Source organism: Triturus cristatus, chromosome 1_1 (assembly GCF_964204655.1).
Source record: "Triturus cristatus chromosome 1_1, aTriCri1.1, whole genome shotgun sequence".
Classification (NCBI taxonomy): domain Eukaryota; kingdom Metazoa; phylum Chordata; class Amphibia; order Caudata; family Salamandridae; genus Triturus; species Triturus cristatus.
In genome coordinates, this window is record NC_140579.1 from 344978802 (window position 1) to 345005027 (window position 26226).

General features: G+C 44.5%; 1 pseudogene; it reads left to right on the forward strand.

Annotated features, from left to right (window-relative positions):
• The first annotated feature begins 8288 nt into the window (after window positions 1-8288).
• LOC146870196 (WASH complex subunit 1 pseudogene) lies at window positions 8289-10873 on the forward strand (annotated as a pseudogene).
• The last annotated feature ends 15353 nt before the right edge of the window (window positions 10874-26226 follow it).

Genomic DNA, 26226 nt, shown 5'->3' on the forward strand with positions numbered 1-26226 from the left:
TAAATACCTTTCCGCCTATCCCGGTCGATAAGATTTTAACACTTTGCAGTAGGATTAAGTCAGGATCTCCCACCAACCCGCTTAAACCAGACCAAACCAGACTTAAACCAGACCAATTCAGTAAAGTTCTTCCTACTATTCTACCTTCTCTGAGGCAGGTGATTAACGGGTCCCTTGCCACGCCCACCGTGCCTAGGGCATGGAAACAGACTAAGGTAATTCCTCTGCTTTATAAAACTGCGCTTGATCCGGTAAAATCAGAGAACTACCGCCCTATTTCTCTGCTTCCTTGGGCGGCAAAGATCACGGAGGCATATGTGAATTCTCTCCGGTCGTTTTTCCTGACCTCTAATGACATCCTGGACTCCTCTCAGAACGGCTTTTGACCTGGTCACAGCACGGAGTCAGCCCTCCTGGCTGTGACAGAACATCTTTGGTCAGCATTGGACATGGGGCAAACATCGGCGCTGATTCTACTGGATCTGTGCGCCGCGTTTGACACGGTGTCCCAGGATATACTGCTGAGAGGCCTGGAGGAAGTGGGAATCACCGGCTCGGCCTTGGAGTGGCTTGCTTCATTCCTTTGTGAGAGGTCATTCTCAGTAACAGCCCCCCCTGTTTAGCTCTGACGAACACTCTGTTAAACAAGGGGTGCCACAGGGCTCCTCCATTAGCCCCCTGCTGTTTAATATCTATGTCCAACCATTGGCTGCAGTCGCTAACAGAGGGGTCTGGCCATGGTCTCCCACGCTGACGATACACAGTTGGTGGTGGCATTCTCAAATAACATCGAGCTGGATGCCCTTAAGTTTCAGGGCGACCTTGCGGCAGTGGTGGGGTGGATGACCGCCAACTGTCTCCAGCTGAATTCCAACAAGTCAGAGGTATTGTTAGTGGGAAAGGACCATGGTCAGTGGAGTGAACTCTTAATCCAGCTAGTCTGGGCAGGGCCCCCTCCCCTAAGCAGGCAGTGAAAAATTTAGGGGTATGGCTGGACTCATCTCTTAACTATCGAGTCCAAACCAAAAAGACAGCAGGGACATGCATTGGACTCCTATGGGGGCTTAGACCCCTGCTGGGCTTCTTTGATGCACCTGCACATTAGGTTATCATTCAGGCTTCTGTACTGTCCAGACTTGATTATGCCTGTTCTCTTTATCAGGGGTCCAACAAGGCAGAGATTCAGAGGCTGCAAAGGGCACAGAATGCAGCAGAAAAAACCTTGTTAGGTGTGCGTAGGCCTTGTTCTGTGCCTGAGGCAATTCGCCGTCTTCATTGGTTACCTGTGGCCAGGCGTATTGAATTCAAGGCCTTATGCATCTCCTTCAAAGGTTTGAAATTGATTACTTCCTCTATTCTGGCCAACCTTCTTTTGCCTTATGTCCCCTCACAACATCTCCGCTCACAGGAGCTGCACTTGGTGGTAGTTCCCCGGACAAGAAGAGATCGTGCTGGGGGACGCTCTTTTCGTAGTAGAGCGGCCATCCTCTGGAACGCACTTCCTTGGCACATTCATGGCCTCAGTAATTATTTAGAATTCAGGAAGGCCATTAAGACCTACCTTTTTCCTGCTCCATAGTCCATGTATGTTCCATCTGCTTGTCAGTCTTTCTGAGATTTAGCGCCGGGCTGCCCCTTTGCTGGGCAGCTGTAGCGCTTTATAATTTGCAGTAACATAACATAACATATATAGCATGTACTTCATGTGAACAACAACATCTAAAGGTATTCCAACATTCTGTCATCCAAGTAACAATGTAAAATATAGTCATACAAACACACACACACACACACACACATCAACATGTATTATCCTCTTACCACTCCCAGTCTCATTAACATATGTGGGAAAGGGAAAGAACTACATCTGCAACAATGCATCACCTAGAAAATCACAATATCGAGAAATTAACTTAAATGGTTACATAAGAAACAGTGAAACAAGCAATCACATATAAAACAACAAACTGGTAACATTTTCATCAATAACCAAAACCTCTAAAAAAAAAACACACAATAAAGGTTGGAACTTAATTGTGTCCTTATCCAAAGAAAGTAAAATGGCAACTCCTATAAAAAATAAAGGCCATATGTACAATGAAGTGGCGGAGAGACGTTAGCCTTCCTGGCTTAATGCCTATCTCCTTCACTTTATTTACAAGAATTTGGTGCAGTCTTGCGATGCAGTTTAGCAACTTAGCGCCAACGCAGACACCCTTGTACCATAGTGCTAGGGTGTCTGCGCGCAGGGGAGGATTGTTTATATGCAGGAAGGGACATCTTCCTACACATAAACAATCCTAAAATGCCATTCTATCACTTTCATGTGTGCTGCTTCATGCAGCACACATGAAAGTGACAAAATTGCATTTTTTAAAGGTTTTTGTATGTACAGGAAGGTACACCTTCCTGTACATAAACAATCCATAGAATTTTGCTTTTTCCATGTGTGCTGCACAAGGCAGCATACATGGTAAAAGCAAAACCCAAGAGAAATAACGCATTTCTACTCGTTTTGCCAACTTAAGACCAGGATTTACCTGGTCTTAATTTTGGCGCTGCCTCCTATATACGCCACCCTTGTACATAGGAGGCAGCGTCAAAATGAATGGGTGTTGCAGTGGAACGCCCACCACAACACCCACTGCCCACCCCTTTCACGCTAACCATAGCGTGAAAGGGGGCCTTATGTACAATATAAACACAAATGGGGTTGTCCCTAGTTGGGATTCCTACAGGATTTCTAGAGATGCATGTCCAATGGGGGCATCTCACAAAAAGTGAAGGACTGGCCTCACACACCACCTGGTGTCATGCTTCATCATAGGCCGTCCTCGCCCTCTAAAAACTCAGTTTGATAGGGGGCGAGCATACACATGGAGACAGGGATGCACTTCTAAAACTAAGAGGTGGCCCGTGAATTTGTGAAAAGTGATCTAAAAACCATTACAGTTGTCAATAGACTAATTTAATTAAAGGAACAACTGTATGCTATTAAAAGACGTGGGCGGTGATTTGGGAACTCATTATCCAATCACCGTGCTAGATATGGTCAACATGTTTCTGCTTTAAGGTCCCCGGAAGGTACATAGCATTCGTCAGGACCAAATGTTGTTAAAGGGCTCCGCCTTTTTACACCTGTTGTATAAAGGATCAACCACTAAATGACCCACCACACAGGCATTTTATGCCTGTGTGGTGGGAGGGGCCGAGCACTAGACCGCTCGCCAGCTCCTCGCCTCACTCAAGATGGCGCCCGAAGTCGTCAACCCCAAGCAGTACCTAATCGTCTGCAATGGGTGCGATGGCGCTTCGAAGAGGACAATGGGTTCCCAGCATGTGAGTACAAACTCAGAGTGCGCAAAACCTTGTATTTAAAATGAAATCAGAATCAGCATAAAAACGAGTAAAGTGCAAGTGCAAGTTCAAGTTAGAGTAAAGCAATAAATCACAATCTCAACATACGCTAGCACAGGGTCCCGGCTTCCACCTCAGGACCTTCCCACTCAACTGTTAGTCATTGAGTGAGGAGAATTCACCGAGTTTTTTATGTCTGTGTGGCGGGAGGGGCCGAGCACTAGACCGCTCGCCAACTCCTCGCCTCACACAAGATGGCGCCCGAAGTCGTCAACCCCAAGCAGTACCTAATCGTCTGCAATGGGTGCGATGGCGCTTCGAGGAGGACAATGGGTTCCCAGCATGTGAGTACAAACTCAGAGTGCGCGAAACCTTGTATTTAAAATGAAATCAGAATCAGCATAAAAACGAGTAAAGTGCAAGTGCAAGTTCAAGTTAGAGTAAAGCAATAAATCACAATCTCAACATACGCTAGCACAGGGTCCCGGCTTCCGCCTCAGGACCTTCCCATTCAACTGTTAGTCATTGAGTGAGGAGAATTCACCGAGTTTTTTATGTCTGTGTGGCGGGAGGGGCCGAGCACTAGACCGCTCGCCAACTCCTCGCCTCACACAAGATGGCGCCCGAAGTCGTCAACCCCAAGCAGTACCTAATCGTCTGCAATGGGTGCGATGGCGCTTCTAGGAGGACAATGGGTTCCCAGCATGTGAGTACAAACTCAGAGTGCGCAAAACCTTGTATTTAAAATGAAATCAGAATCAGCATAAAAACGAGTAAAGTGCAAGTGCAAGTTCAAGTTAGAGTAAAGCAATAAATCACAATCTACACATACGCTAGCACAGGGTCCCGGCTTCCGCCTCAGGACCTTCCCATTCAACTGTTAGTCATTGAGTGAGGAGAATTCACCGAGTTTTTTATGTCTGTGTGGCGGGAGGGGCCGAGCACTAGACCGCTCGCCAACTCCTCGCCTCACACAAGATGGCGCCCGAAGTCGTCAACCCCAAGCAGTACCTAATCGTCTGCAATGGGTGCGATGGCGCTTCGAGGAGGACAATGGGTTCCCAGCATGTGAGTACAAACTCAGAGTGCGCAAAACCTTGTATTTAAAATGAAATCAGAATCAGCATAAAAACGAGTAAAGTGCAAGTGCAAGTTCAAGTTAGAGTAAAGCAATAAATCACAATCTCAACATACGCTAGCACAGGGTCCCAGCTTCCGCCTCAGGACCTTCCCACTCAACTGTTAGTCATAGACAGCTGATTGTTCGGAGGTGAAGGGGATTCTTTAAGGAGGTAGGTGAACTCACTCACCAACTGCAGTATCTACGTGACAGCATAATGCTCAGTACAACTCAGAAGCACCAATTATCTGCTGCCTTAAGCCTCGGCTTGTGGTACCAGTGGCATACAGAGCACACTTGGAAGAAGCTAAGAAGCCATCCAACTGACGGGGAATCGCTGCTGTGCATGCGAACACATATTTTTTCAGGGTCACATGCTCACGTTGTTTTGAGGCAGGACATTAATTGGAAGTTAATTGCAAGAGGTTAGGAAACGCAAATAAAAATAAAGAACAATTCAGCACTTTTAGTAGCAGGCCACTAGAGGAGGCATGACCAGAAGGGGGCTACGATGCTACAATCTGAACAATGGTGTTTATTTTTCACCCAAAAATGTTCCTTTAATTGCATGCTGATGAATGCTCTGGCTGATCATACCATGTCCGATAGTGAACTTGTCTCTATGTACTGTAATGGAAGTGCACAAATAAAACAGCACAGCCACAGGCTGCTGGGAGAAAAAATGGGGTTAGGTGAAGAAGAAACAGACACCAGGTTTTGTGTAGACCCTGTAGCAGTTCTGTGTAGATGAGTAAGAGCCTGCTCTTTTAGCTTTGGATGTTAAATGTACTTTGGGTTGATAGAGAGCAGTGGTCGAAGTGCATGAAAAAAGTGTGGGAACTGTGATACCGAATACAATGGGGGTGAGATCAGAGATTGTGGGAAGGAGAGGGGGAGGCGCATTTCGTTTAGGTAGCAGACTTCCTGGAGGCGGCACTCGTGGAGATATCAACACTTTTTATTTAAAGAGGTAGCCACATTTGATAGCAAACATTTTACAAAAAATCCAAGTAGAAAAACAAATGCAGAATTTTAATAGTAAAAAAATGCTGGCTCCTAAACATGCTAACAGTGACGTGTTACTTGCTTTCTGCGGCTCACTTTCAAGCTGGTGACATAAGGCTGGCTGGAGTGAAGCTGAGTATTAAAGAATCACACTAAAAACTGTACAATTCTGCACCACTTAAGGCTGAACTCAAACGGTGAAAGCGAACGAGGAGTTTATCAAACTGGAAGCAGCCAGCGGGAGGGGTTGGGAAGGTGGGGCTTTGGCGGACATGAATGCCACTAGGCCGCGAAGCCCTGACCGGGAGTAGGGGGCAGCGTGCGCTGTTTTCAATGCTCAGGATATTGAGTAGAACTTGTCTGTACTTCTGTAAAACACTTGCTGCCTCTATTACGAGTGGCATCCATTCAATTGATTGTAAATAGAGGGAGGGTTGTTCACCTGAACAGATGAGCGTGAGAAGCCGGGGAGGAGAGGCTTCAGCTGGACACAAATTCCACGACTGGGCTGCGAAGCCCAGACCGGGAGGAGGGGCCAGTGCACTGTGCATCACAGGAAGAAAAAACAGCTATAAATAAACCAGATTGGAGGAGAGAGGAGAGGCCATCACACACTGGACAGTGTGATGGACAAACAAAGTGTTCTCTTAGTGAAATCGCCAGCGAGGGAGCTAAGCCCACAAAGGAGGGGAATTTAAACAATGCACCAATAAAAAGCCAGCATTTGTAAATGACCCACATAACAGCCAATGGCAATTGGTGGGTGTGCCAAACCCCACAGAAGAGATATAACAGTTCGATCAAAGTTCGACCTAAAAAGGCCAATTGATGGACAGAATGCCAAAAAATGTCAAACATTCACCCCAGTACAAAGAACTGGGCTTAAATCCATTGTTTTTTTTGCTCCCCATGCCATTCCAGTTCAACCCCAGCCATATACAAATCAGTCTTGACCCTGCTCCGTATGGGAATGGTCCAGCCCAAACTGCTAGGCCAGGTCCTCCCTGGACTGGAAACCAGCATCCTGGGAACCGTTTTGGGGTTTGACCCCTCATCAGCCAGGCTAACTTGACTCCAGTGGCATAGAGAGCATGGTTGCCCACGTGTGGGCATACCCGTCCCACTTGAAGCAATGCGTCCAGCATTTATTCCTTTTACTTTTGTCATCCTAATTGGGAAGGGTATGCCCAGACGTGGGTCCTGATCTCACTGTGCCACTGGATTCAAGCTAATATGGCTGATGAGGGGTGATGCCCCGAAACCCGTCCCAGGATGCTTGTTTCCGGTCCAGGGAAAACCTAGCTTGGCAGTTTGTGATGGTATTGTTCCAATGAGCAACAAGATGGAGACTGATTTGCACATGGCTGGGTCCAAACTGGGGTGGCATGGTGAGCAAAAGAATGATGGATTAAACCCAGATCTTTGTGACTGGGGGCAAATGTTTGCATTGTTCCGCATTCCGTCCATCATTTGGCAATGACGCTGAACATCCTGTGATTCTGGGCAAATCACTTAATCTCCCTGTGCCTGACAAAAAATGTCCTCATGTGATGCAACCGGTGCTATGTTAAGCGCTCTGACACCCTATACGGTATATAAAAAGCTCTGTAAAAATAAATGTGTCCCTTTTGCTTAGGTCTGCGCTGTGGCAATAGTCTGTTCATGCACGTGCCCTGGAACTGGTTGTCCACAACTAGAATAACCTCAAGTAGAGGCCAAGGGATCTTGCCTTGTCACAGAGTACCGTTTTTTGCATGGTAGTCCAAAGGAATTATGTTCTGTATGCATTTAAGCATGCCCAACACGTTTTCCTCAAACACAGGAGTGTGAACCTACTGACCCACACAATGAAGGACCTGGTTCCTAGCTTGGATGGATGACATGCTCTGTCACTAACATGCCAGATATTCAGTTTGCCATATACAAGTGCATTTTGTAGTACAGCAACTGTGATATCCATCATATTTTCGATCGTTTTTCCCATCCACAAAAATATCAATCAAATCATTGTTTTTTGACATTCATGCTTATTAGCACATATATTATATATATATTTGTTTGTAAACACGTTAACATGCTAACCTATATGCACACCATAGGTAAAGCAGTTAGTATTGATAAAGAAAACATTGTCTAGACACGGGGTTTGATTTACAGTTTAGTGAATGGGTTACTCTGTTACATGGGACAGATGTCATATCCACCGATTTACAAGTTAATTATATTCTATGGCACTTATATATGGTGGACAGTATAGCTGCCATATTTGTGATGCAGTATTCCGATCATCAAACTGTAAAGATGAACCCACCTTGCATTGGTGCCACCTCACGACCGGGAGCAAGTCTACCACCGTAAGAAGCCTTTCCACTTCATTGATGTGCAGGCGGTTTACATTGCTGATCTCTACATTGCCCGTGTCTGTGCAAGATTTCCAGGCTCCACACAAGACTCAGTGGTGCCACACAACAGCCACATTCCACATTCCACAACAGATGGCAGACCGTGACCTGAGGAGTGTGTGGCCTGTTGGTAAATGTTAGCCATTATGTTTATGACCTTTTACCTGCTATAAGTTGGCTAGCCAGTTCCATTACATTTGTTTTTGTGAGAATGGTTTTCAGGGGACTCATGGTATCAGAGTCACCTCTGAGGAACGTCAATGTCTGTCCCCTTTCTTCTTCCATTGCTCCCGCTACCTGCCCCTGCTCTAACGTCATTCCATTGTGGAGTGTTGACCCAACTGTTGACTCCCCTCCAGGCCGTCACTTCTCAGAGTAGGCAGGACATCAGTTATAGCGGCTCCATGCATGCCCTGTCGTTCACTCGGAGCACCAACCATAGAGCAGCCAGGTCTCTAAGAGGTGCGGGCACATCTGGTCCATGTGGCACGGTGTCTCAAAGGCAATTTGATGGGAAAGTGGACTCCATCCCTTCGATCCAACCAGACCTGTGCAGGGAGGAGGTAATTCAACAGATTACCGATGCCCTTCTGTACTTGAAGAAAGTTTATAGTGACCAACAGGAGTAAGCACCGATCTTTCAGCAAAAAGGTCACTATTGCGCAAGTCAAGATCGAGAAGTTAAAAAAAAAGCAAGAAGGCCCTGAATGTATTTTCCAGTGCCAAGTACTGCTCTATTTTCTGTAGAGCAGAAGCCCCATCTTTAGAGAAACCGGCACCAAAGCAGGCACCGGCTACTAGAGGAAAAAGCCTTCCAGGAGAAGCTCAGGTACTCTCCTGCCTGTGTGAACACCAGGATCCATGAAAAAGATGTTGCAGAGGAAGGCTTGGGGAGCGTCCCAAGGAGCATCAGCTCAGCTTGCTCCCTGCTGCTATTTAACACATCAGAAAACCTTACCAAAAGCATGTTTCCCTGGATCCACTAGCAGGTGCCATAACAAAAACCCACATAACCCTGGGAACGGAAACTGAAGAGAAACTTGTTTGTGCACCACTATCAATAAGCAAGCGAGATCAACTAGAATGCAGACAGCAGAGCATTACTTATATGTGCCGGACCTTGGGCAGGTTCCAGAAACCGATGTCCCTCCCTAACTTCCGGACCTGCCCGGCATTGCAGGTGATCTCATGTGCAGTGCAGACCAATGACTGACTTTTCTCCCTCTGCACCTATCACTGCTATTCCTGAGCTGCCTACTTTCAACACTGAATCTGTGGAGAGTTTCAGATCAGATGAGCAGGATGGAGTGATCCCACCACCGCCTCCTCCATCGTCACCTCCTCGTGCATCGGTTGCACCCTATGATGCTCCACGGCCTCCTCCATCACAACCTCCTTCTCCTGCATCTGTTGCGCCCTATGCTGCTTCACCACCTCCTCCATCGTCACCTCCTCGTGCATCGGTTGCACCCTATGATGCTCCACGGCCTCCTCCATCCCCACCTCCTTCTCCTCCTTCTGCATCTGTTCGTTCTATGCTGCTCCACCACCTCCTCCATCGTCACCTCCTCCTGCATCTGTTACGCCCTGTGCTGCTCCACCACCTCCTCCATCGTCACCTCCTCCTGCATCGGTCGCGCCCTATGATGCTCCACGGCCTCCTCCATCCCCACTTCCTTCTCCTCCTTCTGCATCTGTTCGTTCTATGCTGCTTCACCACCTCCTCCATCGTCACCTCCTCCTGCATCTGTTGCGCCCTGTGCTGCTCCACCACCTCCTCCATCGTCACCTCCTCCTGCATCTGTTACGCCCTGTGCTGCTCCACCACCTCCTCCATTGTCATCTCCTCCTGCATCTGTTGCGCCCTGTGCTGCTCCACCAGCTCCTCCATCGTCACCGCCTCCTGTATCTGTTGTGCCCTGTGCTGCTCCACCACCTCCTCCATCGTCACCTCCTCCTGCATCTGTTGCGCCCTGTGCTGCTCCACCACCTCCTCCACCGTCACCTCCTCCTGCATCTGTTGCGCCCTGTGCTGCTCCACCACGTCCATTGTCACCTCCTGCATCTGTTGCGCCCTCTGCTGCTCCACCACCTCCTCCATCGTCACCTCCTCCTGCATCTGTTGCGCCCTGTGCTGCTCCACCACCTCCTCCATCGTCACCTCCTCCTGCATCTGTTGCACCCTTTGCTGCTCCACCACCTCCTCCATTGTCACCTCCTCCTGCATCTGTTGCGCCCTATGCTGCTCCACCACCTCCTCCATCGTCACCTCCTCCTGCATCTGTTGCACCCTGTGCTGCTCCACCACCTCCTCCATCGTCACCTCCTCCTGCATCTGTTGCGCCCTGTGCTGCTCCACCACCTCCTCCATCGTCACCTCCTCCTGCATCTGCTGCACCCTGTGCTGCTCCACCACCTCCATCGTCACCTCCTGCATCTGTTGCGCCCTGTGCTGCTCCACCAGCTCCTCCATCGTCACCTCCTCCTGCATCTGTTGCGCCCTATGATGCTCCACAGCTTCCTCCATCCCCACCTCCTTCTGAATGGGTTGCGCGCTATGCTGCTTCACCACCGCCTCTCCTGCAGCCCCAACAGTTTCACCTCTGGCATGCTCAGAACGGTGCTGGGGATTCACCTGCAGGTCCAGTCCAGGGGGTTTCCCAGGAAGTTCTGAAACCTCCAATGAACGAGCTTCCCTCTTTGAGTCTATGCCCAAGGCTGACGGTATCAGGAAGGCCAATCTACGAAGCGTGAAGGAGAAAAAGCTGGAAAAGAAAAAGTTAAAAGAACAAGTGATAGCAACAGGTGGAGGTGGAGACTTGATGCCAGATCTCTTCTACAACCTGGCCTTGAGGCAAAAAGGAATCTCTGGAAAAGGACCTGCTGCAGGAGATGGAGTGGGGATGCCTGAACGTCAGATACAATACCCTCTTTACCACACCGACAGCAATCTGCTGGCGATGAAGACGAGGCTAATTGGGAGTCGTAGAAAACGTGCTTGCCAATATTTTGGAACTTGTATCACCTCAAGAGTCCTTGATTGCTTAAATCTAAATACTGATTTCAAATATCCATCATTCTCCATATCTGAAGTATTTCAAGAGAACGTCTACTAACCAAAACTGCAATCGGACTGTGTGTGTACCTTGGAACTGGGTTGATCATTTTCTGTCCTGCTGTCCTAACTTGTATCTGCTAACTGCACGTTTTGGTTCCTTTGCCTTAACCAATGACTCGGTATAAAGTGGCAATGTCAGTTTTATTATGTGTTGAAAGAAGCAAGTTATATGAACTGTGGAGCATGGTTTAGTAGTGTGTATATACACTTGCCAGAATGGAGACTGCTGTGTATTAATTTAACATGTGGTGCGATACTACCATTCTGTCCAGCCATTCGAGCCTGTCTGTTACGTCCTAAAGGGGGTTTCTCTTTCTTCCCAACAATGGATGGGTGATGCCAGTGATTTGTTGTTTGATTATCTCCATGCTTGCTAGACACAAGAATGACTTGCCCTGACATTCTTGAACTATGTCAAGTCAAGTCAGGAGTATTTGTATCGCGCACATATCACTCAACGAGTCTCATGGTGCTTGCAGATGGCTCTGATAAACGGACTAGATCTAGTTTTGCGGAAACTACTGTGTTCTGGAATACTGCGGAGGTAGAGAGGCATTTTATTCCAGGATGCAGGTGCCAAAAAGGAGAACGAACGGCCTCCTTGCCTGACAGTATGAATTCTAAATGGAGTCAGCAATGCCGTATCTCTGGAGCGTAGCATCCTGGACGGGTGGTACCAACGTAACTTTGGCAGCCAGTATTTTGGACCCGTTCCATACATATGCTTATGAATAAGGCATAGTATTTTAAAAAGAGTTCGTTTTTTCACCGGGAGCCAGTGAAGAGTATTTAAACATGCTGCGGAAGGGGATCTATATGGGCGATTGAGGACTAATCTAGCAGCAGTGTTCTGTAGAACCTGAAGTATTTTTATAAGATCTTCATTTATTGACAGCAATAGCCATTGCCATAATCCATTCTATTGATGATCAGTCCATGCATTAAGGGTTTTCGTGCCTCTATGGGGAGCCATTTAAAAACCTTTCGTAGGCTACGCATGACACCAAAACAGGTGCCGACGACATGGTTAACATGACCCAGCATGGATAGACAATCGTCCATGTAGAATCCTAAATTGCGGACCACGCTCTTTGGGCCAAGCCTAGATGGCCACCAATAGTGCGACCAATGGTCAATAGCTTTACCAAAGAGCATGATCTCAGACTTGCCCCCATTAAGCTGGAGATGGTTAGATCTCATCCAATTATCAACATGGGTAAGACAATTTTTAAAACGTTGTCTAGTGTCATTGGGGTCGGGGCCTAAGGTGACCAGAATCTGCGTGTCATCTGCGTAGGATATGACATCAAAACCATGTGATCTGATTACCTCAGCTAAAGGGGTCATGTAAAGATTACAAAGAGTGGGGCTCAATATAGAGCCCTGTGGGACTCCCATCTTTACCGGTTCCTCACAAGAAATGATGTTCCCATCTGAACAGTAGTTGTACGTTCTGATAGGTAGCTGCTAAACCATTTAAGAGCATTTCCTCTGACACCAACCTCCCAACCTGATATGGGAGATGGTGTCAAAGGCAGCAGACAGATCAAGCAAGACGAGGATGACTGATTGATGTTTATATGGAGCTAGTCTGATGTTATCAGTGACCTCAATCAACGCTGTCTCCGTACTGTGCACCGTTCTAATGCCGGACTGAGAGGAGTCTAAAAGTCCAAAGCTCTCAAGATGGTTTACCAGCTGTTGATTCACAAGGGACTCCAGCATTTTCCCAAAATAGGGAAGTAATGAGATGGGTCGATAATTTAGGAGTACTTCAGGGTCGGCTGTCGGCTTCTTTAGAATTGGCCTAATTCTGGCTGTCTTCCAGACAGAAGGAAAACCAGCTTCAGAAAAGGACTTATTAAATAGATCAATCAATCCATCTAAAACTGTAGGTGCCATAATGGAAAATAAAATTGATGGAAAAGGGTCAGCGGGGGAGCCTGATTTTATCTTTAGCATGGCCGAAGTGACAGACATACGGTCACATTCTATAAACTCATTTAAAATGCCGGGAGGGTCAGGTAAAAGACGGGGCAGTTCTTCGGAATGGACACAGTTATGACAAGGTATAAAAGTCCGATGAATATTCATAATTTTTTCCTCAAAGAAGTCAGATAAGGAATCAATCCAATTTTGAGACACAGACACAGTGGACTGATTTGTAGGAACAGTAAATTCTTTTAGAATATGATAGAGTTCCCTGGAGGAGTTTTCTGCCTTTTTTATCCGATTAATCAAAAAGGATTTTTTTGCCAATTTTATTTCATTCATGTAGCTGTGATGCTGCTTCTTATAGCTTTCACGGTTTTCTACTTTTTCGCCATAGTCTTTCGGCAATTCTACACAGACTTTTAGTGGATTTTAATTGATCAGTAAACCAGGGGGCAGTTCTAGTCTTAAACTTAACGTTACGTAAAGGGGCAATTATGTCTAAAGTAGTCAAAATTGCTTTATTCAATTGTAATGCCACGTGGTTGACACTTGCTGCTGGGTCTATCGGGTCAGAGCAAAAATAAATTTGAAAAAGGAACGGAGTAACTTTGCGCCAAGATCTGCGCAATACAAATTCGCTGTCTGAGTTAATTTTTTCTTTTAAAACGGTAGGGATAGCGAATTTCAATAGGTAATGATCAGTCCATAATAACGGTTCGGGGGGTTCCACAATCATTTCGGATGCATTCGTAAACAGAAGATCCAATGTGTGGCCTGCGTAATGAGTGGAGCCCACCACCAACTGAGCAAGACCAAGAGTGCTCATATTAGAGATTAATTTGTCAGTGTCGGGATTTGATAGCATTTCAGCATAGTAATTAAAATCTCCAATCAGAAAAAAATTATCAGAAGCTAAGACATGGGGCGCAATAATTTCTAATAAATGATTTGAAAAGTCTCCTTTTATACCGGGGGGGGGAGGTCGGTAAACCAGTGCCCCTCTCCAAGAACCATTGGAGAGGCCAGTGATCTTAAAGGTAGATATTTTTGTTTGACTATGCATTACAGTTTCCAAAACAGCAATCGTTAAAACATATTTATAAGCAATTAATAGACCGCCCCCTCTTTTCTCTTTCCTGTCAATTCAAATAATTTTATATTGTGAGGGGAAGGCGATGTGTACATCTGGAGAGGCGTGTTCCTGAAGCCAGGTTTCCGTGACGAAACATATATCAGGATCAATTTGATCTAGTAATCTCCATATCTCTATAGGATGTTTGGAGATGGAGCGTGCATTGAAATAAATCGCTCTGAGTGATCCAGAAGGCGTGTTATGTTGATTGCGGCCCAAGGAGCTATTAGGCACTTTAAGGTCAGTCGAAACGGAAGAACGCCTAATGTCTGGGACCCTAGATAAGTCAGTTTCCCATACACCTGTAAATATGTGGTGCTACATACTGTCAACAGGAAGTATTAGGCTTACTTTGAGTTGAGCGTTGAACTCTATCATATTTTAATTACATTCCATTATAAGAAAACAAACAATGACACGTGGATATAATTGTAAATGTGCTTTTATTAAATGACAAGGAACTTCAATGAGACCCAGAGGCACGATTCATTTGCCCGGACAAGACCGGAGGGGCCCTCCTCTACACTCCTGGCAAAGTCCACAAAACGTCACTGCTCTGTTGTATGCGTCACAACATTGCTCTGAAGAGGAGCATACCATTCATTCCAGATGAGTATTAGCAGTGGCAATGCTGGTGGCATGTACCAGATGACAGTGATGAGGATAAATGTATTGACCTCAGGTGTAAATTCATAGAAACATATTTATCTGATGGTAAGTGACTGTAATGAATGTATACTTTGGTGGTCAGGGATATGGACATAACCTCTTTGATAAATGGTAGCTACTAACCAAAAAATTGATTTCAGTATATGGTTTATTTTGTGTTCTAAATATGCCACTGAGTTGAATAACGTGTTTTAGAGAATTATATTTTTATTAAAAACAAATGTAAGTATCGTTGTTGTAGGAAAGGGCCTCTTTTTGTCAGGGTTACCCCCACTTTGCCACTGGTACTGATGTTGTTGTACTGATGTGCATTGGGTCCCTGCTAACAAGGCCCCAGGGACAGTGCCCTTTTCCGAAAACAAGGTAAAATGGTCTAATAGTCACACAATAGGCACGCACTTAGGCACCCCTGTGTGTCCCTAATAAATGGTACTCCTGGTACCTAGGGCATAGGTACCGAAGATGGTTCCTATGGGCTGCAGCATGTATTATGCCACCATAAGGGACCCCTATACAAATTTCATGCAGCCTGCCAATGCAGACTGCGTGTCATGATGCAAACCATGAGCGAAAACATGCAGTGACACTCACTGTGTCACTGAATGTAATATATGTAAGTCACCCCTACAACAAGCCTTGTAGACCTAAGACAGAGTGCATTATATTTCATTTGAGGGCATATCTGCTTATGCCCCTGTGCTGTCTAGTTCAATTACTAGATGGTACAAGTGAACAGGGAAGCCATCTTAAGTACATGTACTGGGCACGGGTCATTATGAGTTCCCCAGCTACATGATGGCTTTACTGAAACCTATGTCGTTTGGTGTCAAACACCTTGTCTTAATAAATCTGTTCTGTTGCCAGTACAAGATTTATTATGAAATGCTCCAAAAAAGCACCTTAGAGGTGCCCCCTGAAAACCTACTAGTCCTCTAGTGTGCAGGCTGACCGGTATTGTCCTGTCTGTCATCACAAACAAGTTTATGACCCCCGGCAGGTGAGAGCCCACGCTCTTGGATGTCAGAAACAATGCCTGCTCTGGGGAAGGCTTTCACGCTTCCTCAAGCAGGTTGGCTAGTGCATCTGCATACCAAGGCCAGGGGCTTCAAAGCCCCTGCCACCTTTGATATTCAACCCCGGCTTCCCCTAGACCTGGGACATACCATCCCCTGCCCTGTGTCCCAAGACAGGTGGGAAATTAGCAATGCAAGTAAGTGTGTTGCACCACCAGGCTATCCACACCCCTTAGATGGGCTGCCTGATGTGCTCCACGAAAGTAGGGATCCACAATCTTGTTTTTGGTGAAATTTAAAAGTCTGAGACTGTGTTATGCGTACTCCCCACACACAGTGGTCATATAGGGGGTGCAGTGACCCCAGGAGTAAGTAGCCCATTGGCTACTACCCTACACTCCGCTTCCTCTAAATTTAGTATGTAGGTTACCCCTGACACCAGAACTCAGATTCACCTAACTAAAGAAGAAGAAGGACAAAGAAGAGTCGAAGAATGCAAGAAATGTGTACTCACTGAGGACATGGTGCCAAACCCGGCCTACCTGCTCCTGTCCCGACAATTGCAGAGACCCTACTTGTCCTGTAGCTGTGCATCCTCCCAAAGACTTGGAAGGTGGCTAGCACTTCACCAACCAGCCAGCATCTCCCTTGCAGTGGAGGAGCCACTTCCCTGCAGCCTGCAGGAACCAACCACAATGTCTGGCTCACTGATCTGCTGACCACCATGTCCACCGATACAGTAGCCACTCAGGAGGAGGTCACTATGTACCTGGAGATCAGATCCATCTTCCTACCAAGTTTGGAGATATGAGGATCCCCTGATCCTCCCTGCACCAATACCTGGGGCACCAGACACCTTGCAGATGCCAAGGCTTGTTTAGTGTGCAGCCCAACATCAACATTGCCAAAACTGACCCACCGATTGGGGACATCAGCTTCAGAGAGGCTATTATCATGAGTGGCCCTTCTGTCCTGTTTTGTCCCAATCCCGTGGTTGGCCTAAAAAGTGAGAGCCTCCAATGAAAGTGGCCTGCTGGACAAACCACCTCTGCACCCGAACACTACAGCCCAGGTCCGAGCTTACCGATGGTGCCCCCTTGCTCCAGAGACCCTAAAAAGCCAAGCCCACCCTTTGGGTTCTGCCAGACTGGTGGCCCAGTTTCCACTTGCAGCTTTTTTCCTACAGGTACTTTTCTCCATTGACTTCAGCGGTAGTGTTCGAGGCTACCCTTGTGGCCAGCACCTCTGCACCTGGACACACCAGGGCAGGTAAACCAAAACTGCTGGTGGTTCTAATGACCTTTCTTACCTAAAGTCCAGAACAACAGTCCTGTAAGTTGTTTGCAAGTGGCCCTATTCAGTGTCCCATAGGATAACATTACCACCACCATGGCTCATGCTTCAAATGTGTGTGTCTCATTTATTGACTCTGTGTGTGCAACAAATGCCTAGCACTCCCCTATAATTAGCCCAAGGCTGCTCGACCATAGTACCACAAACAGAGCACCTTGGGATTGTGAAAACAAGCCCCTGTACACTTATAAGGGATACCTGGACTCTATGGACAGTGCACCTCATTGTGGTACACTATATAGAGAGCCAGCTTCCTACAATCATGATCATGCATGAGGACACGTTGACAGTATAGCATTGGGGATGCCTTGTAAAAATGTTGGTGAAGACAATGTTAGCCAAATAGTCATGATTGTATCTTCTCTTTCTATTCATGTATTTATAATTTCAAAGTTAAAACTATTACAAGAAGAAGAAAAAGTGCATCTTCAGACATGGTACAATCAAAGAAGTGGAATCCATTGGGAGCGTTATTTGGTAATCAACAAAATCTCATATTACAATTCATTCATGGCAGTGTAGATAATGATAAAATATTGATGAACAAGTCATGCTGGAAGTGCAAATACAGGCAGAGAGAACCAGTTGGCCACAGCGGCAGAGCCATGAGCACTCTATTGAGCTACAAAAGCATTTGAAAACTCAGGGGATAAGAGTACTCTTGAATGGGCCAAGAAATATCCTTCGGTCAGTTAGATTGCTGGAGCATTTAATAGTTTACTGTTAACCGTTTTTGACAATGTACTATATCTTATAGCCTCTCCCAAGAGGTAGGCAAATGTCCCTGGCCCTATGCTCAGACGATCCTATGCTTAGCAAGAAACCATTTGTTAACATCTGGCATTTCAACTGCGAGACAAAGAAGCGCCAGCCCTGGTGAAGGATGCAGTTGTAAATGCAAAATGCTCGAGAGGGTGGAGAAAAGAGCAATCAAATGAGCCAAGTTTATGGGGCAATGACAGTCTAAGTGCGTAAAATCTGCTCCCCCCCCCCACCCCTACTGAGACATCTGGCAGTCTTGTGGTTATCTCACATATTATATTTGTACAGTTTAACAAGGGTGTAATATGCCTGGTGAAGCAAACGAAAATGTATAAGGCTTAGCCTGCCACAAGGCGATAGAGATTGCGTCAGACTGCACATGTTGGCTCACTCCTTAACAGATTTGCCCATGGCGGATTCCCATAGAGTTCTAGCTTGCTGCAAGCTAAGGGTGCCTCAGATGGTGCAGAGGCTTACATATGAGACAGAAGATGTCGAGGAGGGTGGTTAGTCTAAATATCGAGTTTTACATTTCGACCTACAAGTATATCGAGTCGTTAATATCGTAGGTAAAGAATATCGAAGTCAAGAATATCGATGGACAGAATATCGACCCCAAGGTAAGTATTATCGAAGTTAATAATATCGAAGTCATTAATATAGATGTAAGTAATATCGTAATCAAAAATTTCGATGTCAATAATATCGATATTTTATTAGTGTAATGTATTTTAATATGTATTTTATTTGTATGTTAAAGATTATTGTACTGTATTTTAATACATTTAAAAATAAATGTTTAGAGATTAATAATTATTTAAAATATAATTTAGCGTTTTAGTATCAGAGCGGGTTGTGGGATTATAGGGGAATAGGGTGGAAAGTAATTTAATTATAATTAATTAATTAATATGTATTGTTTAATTGGTATTTATGATTAATTAATTGTTAATTAATTACTAATTTTAAATTAAATATATTAATTGATTAATTAATTGTTAATTAATTATTAATTGTAAATTAATTTTATTAATTGGTTAATTATATAAGTTATAATTAGTTTAATATTAATATTTATTTATTGGTATTGTTAATTAATTAATTGTTAATTACTAAGTAATTGATTTATTTTTATTAAGTGATTAATTGATGATTACATTAATTATGTGAATTTTTATGTGTAGTGGGTTGTGGGTTTATAGGGGAATAGGGTGGGATGTAATTAAATTCAAATAATTACTGATAATTTTTATTTATTTGTAATTAATAATAATTACTTGTTAATTAATTATTAATTGGTAATTAATTGTTATTAGTACGTTAAATATAGTAAATATAAATAATTTATTATTTCATGTTATTTGTTGTTATTGCTAATTAATGTATTGTTAATTAATAATTAATTTGTGAAAAATTGTAATTTGGTAGTTAATATGTATAAATTAGTAAATAATAAGTATATTAATTATAAAGAATGTATTATTAATTGTAAATAATAGATAAACTGATATTTAAATGTATTGTGTATTTTGTATGTGTAGTGTGTTGTGTGTTAAAGGGGGAATAGTGTGGGTTGTAATTTAAAGTTATTTATATAAATATTTATTTTAAATAATTGGCATTTAATAATAAATATTTTGTAAATTAATTATTAATATGCAATTTTTTTATAACTAATTATTTAATTGGTTATTATGTTTATAGAATCCCTATGCTATCCAGTGCTTTCCCAACTGTTTTACTATCTGGAGTAGGAATAGTAATTTTTACCCCTACGCTATCCAGCGCTTTTCCTACTGTTGCACTCTCTGGAGTTGGAATAGTAATTTTTACCCCTACGCTATCCAGCGCTTTCCCTACTGTTTCACTTACTGGAGTGAGAATAGTAATTTGTACCCCTACGCTATCCAGCGTTTTCACTACTGTTGCACTCTCTGGAGTGGGAATAGTAATTTTTACCCCTACGCTATCCAACGCTTTCCCCACTGTTGGACTCACTGGAGTGGGAATAGTAATTTTTACTCCTACGCTATCCAACGTTTTCCCTACTATTGCACTCTCTGGAGTTGGAATAGTAATTTTTTTTCCCTACGCTATCCAACACTTTTCCTACTGTTGCACTCTCTGGAGTGGGAATAGTAATTTTTACCCTTACGCTATCCAACGCTTTTCCTACTATTGCACTCTCTGGAGTTGGAATAGTAATTTTTACCCCTACGCTATCCAACGCTTTCCCTACTGTTGCACTCTTTGGAGTTGGAATAGTAATTTTTACCCCTACGCTATACAGCGCTTTCCCTACTGTTTCACTTACTGGAGTGGGAATAGTAATTTGTACCCCTACGCTATCCAACGCTTTCCCTACTGTTGCACTCTCTGGAGTTGGAATAGTAATTTTTACCCCTACGCTATCCAGCGCTTTTCCTACTGTTGCACTCTCTGGAGTTGGAATCGTAATTTTTACCCCTATGCTATCCAGCGCTTTCCCTACTTTTTCACTTACTGGAGTGGGAATAGTAATTTGTACCCCTACGCTATCCAGCGTTTTCACTACTGTTGCACTCTCTGGAGTGGGAATAGTAATTTTTACCCCTACGCTATCCAACGCTTTCCCTAGTGTTGGACTCACTGGAGTGGGAATAGTAATTTTTACTCCTACGCTATCCAACGTTTTCCCTACTATTGCACTCTCTGGAGTTGGAATAGTAATTTTTTTCCCTACGCTATCCAACACTTTCCCTACTGTGGCACTCTCTGGAGTGGGAATAGTAATGTTTACCCTTACGCTATCCAACGCTTTCCCTACTATTGCACTCTCTGGAGTTGGAATAGTAATTTTTACCCCTACGCTATCCAACGCTTTCCCTACTGTTGCACTCTTTGGAGTTGGAATAGTAATTTTTACCCCTACGCTATCCAGCGCTTTCCCTACTGTTTCACTTACTGGAGTGGGAATAGTAATTTGTACCCCTACGCTATCCAGCGTTTTCACTGCTGTTGCACTCTCTGGTGTGGGAATAGTAATTTTTACCCCTATGCTATGCAATGTTTTCTCTACTGTTGCACTCATTGGAGTGGGAATAGTAATTTTTACTCCTAAGCTATCCAGCGTTTTCACTACTGTTGCACTCTCTGGAGTGGGAATAGTAATTTTTACCCCTACGCTATCCAACGCTTTCCCTACTGTTGGACTCACTGGAGTGGGAATAGTAATTTTTACCACTATGCTATCCAGTGGTTTCCCTACTGTTGCATTCTCTGTAGTTGGAATAGTAATTCTTTTCCCTACGCTATCCAACACTTTCCCTACTGTTGCACTCTCTGGAATGGGAATAGTAATTTTTACCCTTACGCTATCCAACGCTTTCCCTACTATTGCACTCTCTGGAGTTGGAATAGTAATTTTTACCCCTACGCTATCCAACGCTTTCCCTACTGTTGCACTCTTTGGAGTTGGAATAGTAATTTTTACCCCTACGCTATCCAACGTTTTCCCTACTGTTGCACTCTCTGGAGTGTGAATGGTAATTTTTACCTTTACGCTATCCAACACTTTCCCTACTGTTGCACTCTCTGGAGTTGGAATAGTAATTTTAACCCTACGCTATCCAACGCTTTCCCTACTGTTGCACTCTTTGGAGTTGGAATAGTAATTTTCACCTCTACGCTATCCTACATTTTCCTTACTGTTGTTTTTGTTGGAGTTGGACTAGTAGTTTTATTGTGTCTGATATTTAATATGTTTTGTATTATTTTTGCTATTGTAATATATCATTAATAATAAAAATTATTCACATTAAAAATATTGATTATTATTTGCTATATGTAATTATTAAATATTTATTAATGTTATTGTTTTATGTGTATAGATGTATTGGTAATTTTTAAAAACATTTAATAATTTATACGTTACAGACATTATTATTAAAATTAATTATTAAGTAAGTAGATATATTATATATTATATGTATATGTTTAATTAAAGTTTTATTAAATTATATATATTAATTATACATTTTAAATATTATACAATCTATTTAATTATGTTTATTTAATTTCTAAGTATAATTTGGTTTATTTTACATATATTTTTAAAGTAAAAGAAAAACGATATTTTTAATAACGATATTTTTCACATCGATATTTAATTTTCGATATTTTTGTACTTACCATGTTGTAGGTAGGATGTCGATATTCTTGACATCGATATTTTTGTTGCGATATATTTGTAGGTCGATTTTCTGTCTGTCGAAATTATGTCATACAACCGTCGAGGAGAAGTCGCTGTCAGGAGAAGAGGAAGGGTCTTACATTTGGCCTGAGAAGCTGGGAATTCTAGGTAACATTTCTGGATTTTGCACATTTGTGGAAAAGGGTGAACAGGTCTAGCATGCCCAGCAGATCACTTGTGCTGGTAGTCAAACGTTCGCAAAGGTGCCCATTGGGAAAACACGTCTATTTCCAGCACAACCCATCGCCTTACCCTCGGAGTAGCTACCTTCTCTTGTGATATACTATACAACTGGTACTGGGCAATCAGCTGCATAGGGGAATATAACGTTCGATGAGTCTAGCTTGTAGTCGAACCCATGCTTGCTGCTTACACATGACCATATATAACTCACTTCGAGACTCATGGGACCAGCCTGATTGGGGCCGGAAGAGGAGTGGAGTGCGCAGGGTCATGCTCAGAAACAAGATGCGTCAGGTAGGGGGGGAGGTCTGAGTCAATATTGAGCAAAGGAGGCTTGGGCACAGAGATAATAAAGCTCAGAATTAGCGGCTGCAAGGCAACCCCAAATGTAGTGCAGTATAAGGGTTTCCCAGCTAAGTCGAGGCTGCCTGCCTGTCCAAGCAAGAGAGCGCTGGATTTGAAAGAAATTACGAGGTGAAGAAATAGTTATGCTCATGAATATATAAAGCAGCTTTGGAAGGATATCCATGCTCATTGTAGCTACCCGTCCCATTAAAGAGTGAGGCATTCTGATCCATCCCTGATTTTGATTTTCCAGTGTAGAAATGGCAAATCCATAGTTCTTAAGTATAGCTGCTGGTTTGTTGATACTGATGTGAATTCTCAAGTACTTTAGGAAATCGGATACCCAACGAATGGGCAGCGAAAGTGGGTGACTCTTAGCGGCTGGGTGTTGGAAAGTGCCTCCTATTTTTGCCTGAGATCTGATGCAATCTGACTTTATGTGCCCTCGGTCCCTGCCAATCTGTGTGCTTTTCCAAGACTGTACCTTTGTACCCACAATTGTCACATATCTGGCCACAGGTAAACCCCTTGTAAAAGGTACCATGGGTACCAAGGGCACTGTGACCAGGCAAGGACCCTAAGGACTGCAGCACCTGTTATGCCACCCTTAGGGGCCCTGTACCTTAACACCCACACACTGCTATTGCAGGCTGCATGTTTTGGTGCAGAGAAAAGTGAAAAGTTGACATGGCACACATCCCTGTGTGCCATGCCCACAACCCACTGCTTTAGGACTAGGTACGTCACCCCTCTAGCAGGGTGCACTAGCCGTTAGGTGAGGGTACAGAGGCATGAGCCCTGTACCCCTGAAGTGTCAAAGTCCATTCTTAGATGTTGTAAGTGTAGTAAAACCATAAAGAGTATATGCATGGTCTGGGAGTTGGTCATTACGAATTCCACAGCTCCTTAATGGATTTACTAAACACTGGGAAGTTTGGTAGCAAACCTCTCAGCACATTAAACCCAAATTGAAGTGGAATTTAGTGTGAAATGCACTCAGAGGGTATCTTGGAAATGCCCCCTGAAAATCGCCCAGCCCTGGTGTGGTTCCTGAATTGGCTGCCTGCCATTTGCAACCACCAGACGTGTTTCTGGACCTGTGGATAGAGAGTCTCTGCTCTCGGGGTCCTGAAACAAAGTCCACCCTGGGCAGAGGTGTCATGCCTCCTCCCCCAGGATGGGCTGGGTCCACGAAGGGGAAACTTCAAAGGCCTGCAGCCTTTGGAATCTGCCCCTGCCTTTTGCTGCCCCCAGCAACTGTCTCCCACCGGTTCTGGCCCTCATTTTGGGTGGGAGAACCAGCAGGAAAACCAAGCTAGGAAGAGAGGTGTACCCAGTTTTTGCCAACCCCACCCCTCAGGTGGGGGAGGCGAGTTGAAGTACACATCTCAGTCCCCTTCATTTTGAAGATTAGGCGACTCAGCCAATTTGGGAGAGGCTCACGCTGGATGGCATAATAGGGGGTGTACCCACAGCAAAGAAGGCAACCATTGGTCCTTCCCTACACATCCCTTTAAAGCCCCTAAATGTAGTATTTTGGGGCAACCCTAAAGCTTGCCTTCTCAGATTCGAGGAAGAAAGAAGAAGGACTGAAGAGCTGTGCTGACCCAGGAAGAATTGGACACCTACTGCTTTGGGCCCAGCCACAGTGGCCTGTCCTGAGTTCGACCTGCCTACATCAAAGAAACCGGTGTGTCAAACAGCCAGCAGCCCCCCAGAGTCTGGAGGACCTGTCCTGGACTCACCTTACATACTCTGTCTCCCGTGAGCACCAGATTGGCTCAACAAAGTCTCCCGGTGACTCTGCGAATTTGCACCACTCTGCACCTGACACCGATGCCCACGTCCTGAGTTTGAGTGGCCAAACACCATGAGGAGATCTCCCCAGTGATCCTAACCTGGGATCTGGTGATCTTCGACCTCCCTCAAGCTTCGAGACAACGCCTGCAGCCTCAACCTGAAGGGTTCCTCTGACCGCAACCAGAGCTGGTAAAGAAACCCAATGCCAAAAGATAGCACTGCACCCGATGCCCCACGGCCTTGGGTGGCCCAACCAATGGTGCCCAGGCATCCCCCAAGAACCCAACTTACCTCTCCAGCTGGTGGTCGACTTCAGGAAGTCTCCCTGCCTTAGCCTGTAGCAACTTTACTGAACCAAAGGTCTCCATTGAGCATCATAGGGTCCCCGACGTCTCCTTGGCACCCTGCACCCAGCCGGCCCTGTGCTGATTGTTGGCCCCTGCAGTGCTGACCTTAACCCCAGGTGCTTGACTCCCACACCCGAGTGGCCCGCTCGTAAGCAGGCCCTAACCAAAGGCCCCCTTAGCCCTGTTGGCGAACATTGGGCACCTGTACTCTGCACCAGGCTGCCCCAGTGCCACTGGTGGTGCAACCTTTAGTGCCTACCTAGACCTTGGGGAACCTTGGTCCTAACCCCCAAAACTCCCACTCGTGAGGCATTTACTTACCTGTGAAACCAATGACCATTTTTCTCCCATAGTAACCCATGTTATGAGCTTTGTTCTAAGTGTTGAACTGATGTTTTGTATGGAGAAAAATGTCAGTATAACTCAACCTTGTATTGTGAGATCCCTCGGTGTGGTATTTAGGCAGAGCACCCCAGTCTTCAAGTAATCAAAAAGTATTCTAAAAGTAATTACTGTGTATTTTAAGCTACTTTTTGAGAATATACCAACCTGTAACAATTGCAAATCCATCCTCAATTTAATTTCTGTGTACATTTTACAATTGAAAGTATATTTTACCTACCTGTACCAAGTCCTGCTTTGTTCTAGAAATAAAATATAAGATTACCTTTTTTGATTATTCTTACCCAATTAGTCTGGATTCTGTCTCTGAGTGTGTGCCATCAGTCTTGATTGAGTGAATACAATAAATGCTTAACACACCCTCTGGATAAGCCTAACTGCTCGCCCACACTACCACAAAGAGAGCTGCTAGTACTTACCTAATTTAGCCTCTAATATACCTCTGGGGACTCCTTGAACTCCTGTGCACACTATAGCTTACTTTGGTATAGAATATACAGAGCCAGCTTCCGACACAGGGGTAAGGGAGAAAATAAAAGATTTTGTCTAATTAATCGCTATGCTCAATACCATACATATTAGGGAAAACTCGTGGATGGCTGGGTCCACATTGTCACATTGCTTACACAGATAAAGATAAAGTGAGAATGTCAGTCCCTGGTGACCATGAAGTTGACAAACCAACAAGGCCAGTGGCAGTCACCACTGTGTATAACAAGGGCATCAGAGTGCAATGTTGACGTGTGCCATCAGGGATGTGAAAATATTGTTTTGCCATTTAATTTACGCCACAAAAAACACCAAAAGGCCAATACTGAACCACAATTATAACGTTACTGACAGTGCATTGAAATAAAACAATGCCACAAACGCCTCTTTTTATGTATGAATTAATCTAGATTTTTTATTCAAAACATCACATTTATGAAACCAACTCTAAACACCAACCTTTTTCAACAAAAATGTGTCTGTTTAAAACTCCTTCAACCACAACATTCTCCACTCACACAGTAAACATTTTTGATACAACCTTCACCCACAACCACTTGTCT